Source organism: Elephantulus edwardii, unplaced genomic scaffold, assembly GCF_000299155.1.
Source record: "Elephantulus edwardii isolate Elephantulus edwardi_28Jun2011 unplaced genomic scaffold, EleEdw1.0 scaffold00011, whole genome shotgun sequence".
In the NCBI taxonomy this organism is placed as follows: domain Eukaryota; kingdom Metazoa; phylum Chordata; class Mammalia; order Macroscelidea; family Macroscelididae; genus Elephantulus; species Elephantulus edwardii.
In genome coordinates this window covers 31,122,098-31,133,221 of record NW_006399761.1, presented here as the reverse complement: position 1 = coordinate 31,133,221, position 11,124 = coordinate 31,122,098, and the positions used below count along the sequence as shown (strand labels likewise).

At 40.2% G+C, this 11,124-nt stretch overlaps 1 pseudogene; it reads right to left on the bottom strand.

Annotated features, from left to right (window-relative positions):
* Nucleotides 1–1,514: 1,514 nt before the first annotated feature.
* Nucleotides 1,515–3,181, bottom strand: LOC102863013 (annotated as a pseudogene).
* Between the last annotated feature and the right edge of the window lie 7,943 nt (nt 3,182–11,124).

The window sequence follows — 11,124 nt, the reverse complement described above, 5'->3', positions numbered from 1 at the left end:
TAGGAAAGGGAGCAAACCTAGAGAGAACAAACTTTTGAGTTACAAATAGAGGGGTTTTGGGGGTGTTGCTTTCAGGTTTACTGGGGGAGAGGGTGGCGAAAAGTAGCCTAGATAAAAGTCTCTGGATACCCTAGGTATTTTTTTCCCCCCTACCCAGGGGTCAGATGGCACAATCTGGGGACTGAGGAGCTCACCCTGAGAGCCGTGACGGCTCACCCCAAGCCGAGGGCCGAAGACCGCCCACCAAAGGCCTGTAATTTAAGAAGTTGATGGCTGACCCTGCTTCCTAGCTTGTCTTAATCTGGGAGCTCTACTAAAATCTGTCCACCATGGGTAACCTTTATGGCATTTGATACACCAGTGGCACAAGTTACAGTATCACAGCAACTCCAAGTCATCTCGGCACAGCAAGACTGACAGATAATTGCTGTACCACTTAGAACAATGTTCTCTTCAAATGCAACAAATTCTTTGGAGTGCTCTTTGGAGGCAAAAAATGATGAGACTTTACCTTGCATACTTTGGACATGCTTCTAGAAGGGGCTTTTCCTTGGAGAGGGCCATGATGCTGGGAAGGGTGGACCGTTGGCAAAGAAGAAGACCTTCAACCAGCTGGATTGATGTGGTGACTGCTGCAATAGTCTCTAGTGTGTCAGGAAGTATTAGGATGGCACAGAATAGGACAGGGTTCAGATCTTTTGTACTGAACTGCACCTAACAATAACAACTATGCTTATTACACTGTCATTTTGAGTCCTCATCTAATCCTTCCTATTCCTTCACAAAACCTCCCCCCCAACTCCGATCTACTCACTAAACTTTGCTATCCTAGTGATTTCCACCTTTCCTCTTATTCCACCCTCTCCTCTTTTGGATATTTATACACATCTTTCTAGTTATCCTTCTGTTTTTGCAATTATAGTTCTATACAGTATTTGTCCTTATAAGACTGAGTTAGTTCACTCAGCATAATATTCTCTAGACTCTCCCATGTTATATAATATTTTACAAAATCATTGTTCCTTAGTGCTGCATAGTATTTCATCATGGAAATGTGCCATAATTTCTCAATCTATTCATTTGTTGATGGACATTTGGGCTGTTTCCATTTTCTTGCTATTGTGAATAACACTGCTATGAACATAGTTATGCCTATCTCTGTTCATGGCTCAGTTTTAATTTTCTTGGTGTATATTTCTAGCAGTGGAATAGCTGTATCACATGGGATTTTTTGAAAACACCAAACTGCCTTCTAGAGTAGTTGTGCCATTTTACAATCCCATCAACAGTATATGAAAGTTCCAATCTTGCCACATCCTTTCCAATGTTTATTGCTTACTCAGCTGTTAAACTTTGCTACTGCTACTAGGGTGAGATGATGTCTCATTGGTTTTTTTCCCCCCCCAGGAGTACCAAAACTAGCTTTAATTTCTCCAAAAGCCACAGCAGGTTGTGTAAAAATCTGTGTCTGTGAGGAAGGCCCAGATGGCATCCGTGGGGCCAGGCTGCAGCTTCTAGAAGTTCTCCAGCAGACCCAGAACACGCTTCTGCTCGCTGTCCTGGAACTCTGGGCTCCGGCCGTCGCCAATGTTCTCAGCATACTCCTTGATGTGCCTGACGATTTTGATGGAGCTCCCATGCATGTTTAGGATCTGGTGAACCCTCGGACGAATCTGGGGGATGTTGGCATTGCAGATTTCGGCCATGATGTAGCAGATGTGCTGGAGAACAAAGAGGCCTGCGTCCAAGCGCCGGAGGTAGAACTCATCCTCTATGTCATTGTCTATGATCTCTCCACGCCGAACCATGTCATGCTTCTCCCCTTCAATCTTCTTGTCAGCCACCTGCATCGCATCCAGATATTTAAAATGCAACTCCATCAGTCTGTCAACCTTCTCACTGTCATTTTCTGTGAATTTATTCAGAAGCTGGGTCCACTGCTGCCCTTTCAGGTTCCGCAGGAGGGAAGCCAGGATCGAACAGACATGCTCTTCATGCTCCTTCTCAGTGGTCCCCACTTTCTTTATCTTCCTGGGAGATTTCATAAAGAGAGGAAAGATGGTCCGTAAGCCAAGAATGTCCACAAACTTGTGACAGTTGTCGGTGCCCTCATGGCCAATCATGGCGTGGTCCAGCACTTTCAGGGCGCTGCTCCGGGAGATCTTCTTTTCTCTGAGCATGAGATTCATCAGCTGAAGTCCCTCGCCCTTCAGGAAGCGCTTACGATTAGAACTGAGCATGAGGCAGGAACAGAGCGAATCAAGGAGATTCTCCATCATCTCTTGTTCCTCCGCTGTGCTGGGATTGTGTCTTTTAAACACGGATAACTGCTGAAGAAGCACATCGATTCCATCCAGTTCTCCGAGCAATTCCCTGTTTTCGTCGTTGTCCGGGAGCAATATGGCCAGCACTTCACTGCAATACAGTTTGTTGGCATCAAACGGCATCTTTGCCTTCAGCCTCTTGAGCAGCCACTGCAGGAGCCCCTGCTGGGCCGCCTCTGAGCAAATCTCGGGCCGGAACTCAGCCATGTTTTCCACAATAGCCAGCGTGTTGTGGACACCATCTGCCTCTTCTTTCACAGATTCATCCAGACGCTCCAAATTCTGCACCAGAAGTGCTACGACCTGTCCATCCACCAGGGTGTCGATGAGCACTTCTGCACCCTCTTCACTCTCATGAAGGGTGTCTATATCTGTTAATTCTTGAAGCAAATCAACCACGGCTGAAAGGATATCTGTATTATCGTGTCCAAGCAAGCCAAGAAGAGACTGCACAGCGTTCAGCTCCACTAGAAGGTGGTACAGGTCTGGCATGGTGGCCACCACATGCATCTCCTGGATGATGTCATTGAGGTCCAGCTCTGACTCCATGAACTTCTCGGGATTGTTTGGAAACTTAATCCGCAACTCTTGGTTTTTGTATGATCTCTTTTCAAACGTAAGGATCATTTTCTTCACTGAGCTTTCATCCAGTGGCTCCTCCTCTTCCTCTTCCTCCTCCCCTTCTCTGTCAATAATCTGAAGCAGCCTTTTTTGTCATCATCTGCTTCCTCTACCACAGTCATTTCCTCTTCCCGATAGCGGCCACGTTCTCGAGTGCCAGTTTGTTTCCGACGCATTTTCAGCTCTTCCTCTTCATCATCCCGAGGATGTTTTGTGCCCCTGTTGGGCTGGTAACTCAGAAGTAAATTAATTTCTTTTATACAAACCCCACGCTTTTGTCATTCTTGTTTATATTTCAACTCTCAGATGCATAGCAAATGATCAGAAAGACTATGGCCTGAATCAGATGCACCTTAGCCCTCAAACTGACATCATTGCTCGTCATTAATTTGGAAAGGCTCCTGACTGCAGACTTTCCAAGTGCAACAGATCTCCTGATCTCCTGACTGCTGGTGCCAAGGGTGTTGATTGTGGATGCAAGTAAGATGAAATTGTTGACAACTTTCATCTTTTCTTCATATATCATGTTGTTGCCTATTGGTCCAGGGGTAAGAATTTTTGTTTTCTTGACACTGAGATGCAATCTATATTGAAGGCTGATTTTTTTTTTTAAATCTTTTGCTACAGGTGCTTCAAGTTCTCCTTACTTTAAGCAAGCAAGGTTGTGTCATCTGCATAATGCCGGTTATTGATGAGTCTTCCTCTGATCTTGATGCCACATTCTTCTTCATAATAAATTCTTCTTGAATAATTTCATCAGCAACAGATTGAATAGGCATGGAGAGACGATATAACTTGACACGCTTCTTTCTTAATTTTAAACCATGTAGTATTCCCTTGCTCTGTTTGTACATCAGCTGTTCGTTGAAGGATCAGCTATTAGTCAGTTCTGACTTGAAAGCACATAAAAACAACAAATGTTATTCAAGATAAGTTTAGATATTACAATAATTTGTAATTGCTAGATAGTGTAATCTTTGCTTGAATGTCTTGTTTTTGTTAGGTGCCATCGATTCAAGTATGACTCGTAGTGACAATATGAACAAAATTATGTGAACTCTATCCTATCCTGTGCAATCCTCACATTTCCTGACACACTAGAGGCCATTGCATCACATCAGAGAGCTGCACAATGACTAGGGATGATAGAGAATTGATGCCTTTAAGCTGTGGTGCTGGAAATGAGTATTGAATATACCATGGAATGTTTTGCTAAGAGAACAAACAGGTTCGTCCTGGAGAGGGTGAAACTAGGCTGCTCCTTGGAGGCAAGGATTCTGAAGCTTCGTCTGACATACTTTGGGCACATTGCAAGGAGGGACCAGTCCTTGGAGAGAGACATCATGTTTGAGAGAGTGGAAAAACAGCACAAGAGAGGAAGAATCTCAATGAGATGGAATGATTCAGTGACTCGGGTACTGGGAGTAGTGTGTCAGAGACAATGAGGTTGGCGCAGGATAGATCAGGGTTTAGGGCTCTTGTATATAGGGTCACTATGAGTCACAAGCAATTTGACAACACATGACAACAACAACAACAACAACAACAACAACAACAACATGTATAGATTCTGCCAAACAGTTTTGAAGAGGTTTCAAGAAAGAAAACAATTTAAGTAATCGGAGGAGATATATAAAATCTGAGAGTTCGTTCTCTTTTTTTGGTATGTGTGTCTGTAACTTCAGTGAAAGTTTACAGAGCAGATTGATGCTCCATTAAACCCTTCATTTGTATTTTGTGTTCTGGCCTTAATTGCAATCCTCACATTGAATTATCAGTCTTCCCATTGAGTCTCTTGCTTTCATTCGTCCTGGTTCTTGCTTACATTCAGCCTTCTGTTCTCTCACAACCTGAGATTTCTTAGTGGTAAAACTAGAAAGATCGATGATAAAAAAATTGGAAGTTAGAGTCTACATCCTGAGAATGTGGGAACTAGCGTATCTCATTCAGAACAAAACACAGGCTTTAATTTACAAATGCAACTTGAAAAAGTCCTTAAATTCCTTATAACTCATTTTAAAAACAATATTCCAATATATACAAATTTCTTTAAATATTGGAACCCTCTTTGACAAATAGATATTTTGTCAGTCATCAATAAACATGGGTGACAGGAAGTTCAAGAAAATTTATTACAGCCTTAATTTTAGTGTTATCTTACCAAATTGCTTTAAAATATTTTTGCCTTTCATTAAGCAAATTTTTGATTTTTCACTCTCCTCCTGTGCAATTTACAGCCTCAGAAACCATGTCTTAGTCAGATATGAGTCGGTTCCCACTTGATCCCAGTGAGTTTTACGTGTGTTTGACCCCTTGCCCAAATGCCTCCTTTTTTGGAAGACACACAACCTTCCTTGTTAAAAGTGAAGAGGACTTGAAATGCTTGCTGCAGGAGATCAAAGACTACATCCATCAATATTGATTATATCTCAACTTTGAGGAAACAAAAATCTTCATCACTGGACCTATGGGCAACATCATGACAGATGAAGATTGAAGTTGTTAAAAAAAATCAAAAGATGTACTGCATTGGGGAAAAAAATCTGATGCCAAAGATCTTTCCAAAGTGTTAAAGAGCAAGGATATCTATTTAGAACTAAGGTACATCTGATCCAAACTGTGGTCTTTTCAATTACTTTCTATGCTTCTGAAAGCTGGATAATGAATAAAGTGATAGAAGAAATAGATGTCTTTGAATTGTGGTGTTAGAGAAGAGTACTGAATATCCATAGACTATGAAAAGAACAAATATGTCTTGGAGAAAGTGCAAGCAGGGTGTTTCTTAAAGGCAAAGCTGGTGAAATTTCATCTCACATACTTTGGATAAAGACATTGAGACTTTCAACAAGGTGGATTGACACAGTGACTGTAACAATGGATTCCATTATATTAGAGATGGTGAAGATGGCACAGGATATGACAGCGTTCAGATACCTTATTCAGAGGGTCGCTATGAGTTTTAGTCAACTCTACAGTACCCAACAACAACATCTGTAAGATGTCTGAGTGGTGCAACTGGTTTGTTTTTGGCTGCTAGCAGTTTGAAACCATGGTAGAAGAAAGATCTAGCAATTTTTTCACCCATAATATTACAGCCAAAAAAGTCGTGTGGACCAGTTCTTCTCTGAACCATACAGCAACTGAATTGTCAGCAACTCATTTGGTGTTTTGGTTTAGGTCTAAAGCCTGGTTATGGAATTAGAAACAAAGATAACAGAAAAACAGACTTGTCCAGCTCCTCTCTCTTGTTAGCAATTGTCCACGCTGTGATATCACGTCAATTCCTTGTGAGGAGCTGAGAATTGTGCTAATTTGTGTCAATACAAAATCTTATGGCTTTTAAAATTTTTTTTCTTTTTAAAATATTTTCTTTTTACAAATAAGCTTCCTGAGACCCAGAGAGGTTAGAATTTGTCCGGGATTATAGGATTAATGAATCCAGGATGTGAGGTGATTCTGCTAATTCCACTCTTAGTCTCCCCTGCCTGCCTTAAACCCTGTTACTCCCAGGGTCCTGGGAGGAGATGATCCCTCCTGGGATGGTGTTTGTAGCTTGTCCGAACTTGCTTCGAATTCTCAAACTCTATGCCTCTGGAAGTCCCATTGTCAGGACATTGTCATTGACTAGTGTTCTAGAGATTTCCTTCTCAATTTTTCATTTATGCTTAACTGTAAATACAGTTTCCCCCACTGTATTTTCTCTCTTTTGATTACAGTACAGTTTATAAAAAAGTCATTGAGGGAAATATGGCTTTCCCAAGCATCTCCCTACAAGCTGACACCTTCCTAGCTTGAGATTGCAAAGGAGATGCAATCTTGCTCGAATTTATGATCTCTTGGAAGTTTCTTTTATGCACCAGGAGGAAGCTCTTATAAGGTTACTATCCCTGCGAAATGTATCAATTTAGATTATTACGCTTTGAGTTTTCGTAATGTAGTGCACGACTTTGCAACATAGACTGTCTCATTTTATATTCACCTTCATTGCGTTTACGGGCGAGAGCCACTGGGGGGCAGCAAAAGAACATGGAAGATGCCTATGTAGCTAGAGCGCGTACAAAAGTGAAGGGAAATGAAGTCTCAATTCATGAGTGATGTAAAGACCGCAGTGGTTAGAAGTACGGCAAAGAAGACACCCACTAACTTTTGTTAACTAATGTTAACGCCTATAAAAACGTTTGTTTTTTGTTGCTGTTATTAGGTGTAGTCCAGCGGAGCATGACTCTTCGCGACCCTGTGAACAACTATCTAACCGTGCCCTGCCATGTTCATCCTCAGAATCTCTGACACACGGGAGCCCATTGCTGCAGTCACTGTGTTAACCCACCAGGTTGAGTGAGGGTCTTCCTCTCCTTTGTGGTCTCCCAACCTTTCCAAGCATCTCCAAAGATACAGGGTAAAAGTTTTGTTCTCTATTCCTCAATTTCTTTTAGTAAAAAACATCTTTCAAAATTTCTATACAATTACATTTTCTATGTATGGTAGTGAAGGAAAAAACCCCAGGTCAAAGAAAAACTTGTTTGGTAGGAAATTTGTGAACAAAGAATTGGAATGTCAAAGAAACAAAGAAAAGAAATTTTTTTTAACAGTTTGTTTTAAAGAGCTTAGAAAAACAGTAATTGCATTTGGAGATCTTGTTCATAGATAGGAGTTTATTATCTTTAAAAAAATCTAGCAAGTGGCTTTTAGTATATGACTCATTTGAAAACATCTTTGTATTCCTATGAAGTTCCAAGCTTAAATATGTTATAGATATTTCCAACAAATTCATCAAAATGTCATGAGGCAACTTGACAAGCCAAAAAAACCATGTGTTTTTTAAATTATTTTCCTTATGGAAATGTGAAATTTGTTTAGGTGAAATACAACTTCTCCTAAAGATTTTCCAACTTTTTTTCCTTACTTTGTGAGACTCTTTCAACTTTAGAACAAAAATGTATTTAGGTTATCTAAAATCTCTAGGCAATAAGCAAGGAAGACTGAAGAAGGATTGATGCCTCTATGATGTTGATAAAGAGTGTTTACTGTATGGCGGCCTGCCGAAGAACAAATAGGTCCTTCTTGAAGGAAATACGACTAGGTTGCTCCTGAGAGGCAAGAAGGATGATGAAACGAAGTCTCACATACTTTGGGAATGTTTGCAGGAGAAGCTAGTCATTGGCCAAAGACATCCTGTTGGGCAAGGTGGTGAGTCAGTGAAAGCGAGGAAGACCCTCAACAAGATAGATTGACTCAGTCACTGTAACAATGTGCTAGAGTACACACACACACACACACACAATCATATATCTCTATCTCTATCTCTATATCTACATCTATATCATCTATATCTCTATATCTATATCTATCATCTCTATCTCTATCTCTATCTCTATCTCTATCTCTATCTCTATATCTATATCTATATATCTATATATATATCTATATATACAGAGAAAGAGAGAGATAGATGATGAGAATGGTTCAGGATAGGAAAAATAAAGTTCAGATCTGTTGTTCATAGTTGACTTGATGGCATTTTAACCATAAGCTTTGAAATGATTTTAAAAAATATAAAATATAGTATAGGAAAGCTGCTTTTACTTAGAAACCTGAGTATTGTGTGAAACCTAACTGATGGTAATTCTGGAGCTTCTTCCTGGAAATTTAGAGAAGACAATGTTTATGCTTCTCCCCTTCTTGAGCTTGGGATTGTCCCATTGTACCAAGACTTTGAAGTTTTCCTTTCAAACACTTTTTTTCCCTGTCTTTTTCTGTTAACCCTTTTTCATACTACTTCTTTTTACAACATGTGAATATGTACTGCAAAATATTTATTTTATTCACCGTTGCACATTTTCTTCTCTCTCCTTCCCCTCCCCACAATGCACATCTTGTTCCAGATTGTTGTCCTATGTAGATATGTACTTTAAAAAATATTTTTATTTTATTATTTTTGTGTATGTGTACCATCAAATCAGATCTGACTGGCACAGGAGGAGATTGCCCCTCGTTCTCCAGCAGAGCATCTGGTGGATTCAAATCATGCGCCTCTGGGATTTCAGTGCAGCTTCTTGCCACTAGGGCACCAGAGCTCCCTGTAGACATGTAGTTTTGATGTATATATAATAAAGATTAACTTTGATAGAAATCAAACTTTGAGAAAATACATTTCTCCTTATTGATGAGGTATTGTCTAAATAGGAGAAAACTGGACAAAGGGGCAATGGGCTATGAATATCTTTCTGAAAGAGCCAGAGGGAGTAAGAATAACACAACCCCTCACTGCTCCAGAAGAGAAAGCAGATGAAGAGCCTGTAGCCCGGCTCCAGGGTGCTTGTAGAGTCCCACCAACAGCAAGGGGTTCATTTGTATATTGTTGACTCCCAGACTCCCAGTTATGGCACCAACAATAGGATTTATTAGGGAAGGAAATTGGAGAGTGGTAAGAGGCAAAGAATATCACCTAAAACAAGTCCAGCTTTTAGCCCAAGTTTTGAGGTACAATATCTCATTAGTCCAGGCTCTGGTTTAAGTTCAGTAGTCAAATCCAAATCATCAAGCAAGGTTTGCCTCAGAGCTTTTCCTTCAGCAAGAATAGCCAAAACCTTTAACTGTGGCCAACACAAATGCAAGAAACCTCACATCACACCTTGCCACAATTCCTTCACAGCAATGCCACAATTTCTCCACCACTAGGATATCACTCCAGTCCCCCTTAAGTCTTATCACCACAAGTCTTGCTCACCTCAAATCTTGCTGCCTCATGTGGGAAGTACTCTTTCTCTTATTCTAGTCTCACAGCTATTGATGATTTACAAGGCCATGCTGATTTATAAGACTGTGTGTCTACAGTTAAGGTAGGTGGAGACCAGAGGTGCTAACTGTGATGGCTTAAAAAAATATCCAAGTATCTTAAGTACTATTAGAGGGATATGAGTTTAATAGTGCTCAAATAAGATGCTCCATCTGGTGGCCTAGTGGCAAGAAGCTGCACTGCAATCTTGAAGGCAAGTGATTTGAGGCCATTATTTGTTCCATGGGGAGAAGGCTGGGCAGTCTCCTCCCATGCTATTACATACCTCTGAAAACCCACTGGAGGGTCAGCTATGGGTTGGTTCAGACTCAGTGATACACAACGCAGCAACAACTCCAGTACGGAACTGTATCTGATAACCTTGTTGGAGTTGAACTCTGGTTATCAGTATCTGCAAGTTTAGAGCAAGGAGAGAGAAACAATCATTTTCACCTTTTCCTGCTGTTGGAGCATTCTTTTCTTTTTCAGGAAAATGAACATTGATTCTAATGCAAGATGACCTATGATCTCAAACAATCTAATACAACTCAACTATCCAAATGCAATAGATATAATACTCTAGACTCTTGCTTCTTCAGCTAAAAAGCTTGAAAGTCTAAGAACTCTAACTTTAGAGATGATATCTCAAATTACTAACACAGAAAATTTATTTAGAGAGATGAAAAGCAAACTAGAAGAGGGTTAAATGACTTTTTTTCAATTTTAATATAAAATGTAATTTTAAGTTTTATACTAACAATGTGACATTCTTTTTTCCTCACAAACTTGATTTATTTTCATTTAAATTTGAATAATCATTGGGAAAATTAGATGGAGCAGCTGACATAGTCTCAAGGTGGCCCAGGGGGTAAGTGTTGTATTGCCAAAGGCATGTGACTTGGATTCACCAGCTGCTCTACAGGAGAAAGAGGCATTATCACCTCCTGTGCAGTTTATAGTCTCTGAAAACCCACTGTAGAGTCAGCTATGAGTTGATGCTGACTCATAACAACAACACATAACAGCAACAACATTCGAAGTCCCGAAAAAGAATCTATTTAAGCGGTATCAAAGATGTGTTTTAAGCATCAGTGATGTGTTCTAATGAGCAATTGTCAAATGTCATGAAGTTAAAAATATCCATAAAAAGACATTAAGTTGCACACCCATGTTTATCGTGGCTTTGTTCACAATATCAAGGAGTTGGAAACAATCTAAATGCCCATCAACAAACGGATGGATAGAGAAGCTATGGTATATTCACACAGTGGGATACTATGCTGCATTGAAAAACAAGGAACTCATGCAATATTATTCAAAATGGGTGACCCTGGAGGACATTATGCTGAGTGAAATAGCTCAGTAACAAAAGGACAAATACTGCATGGTGCCACTGTTGTAAAA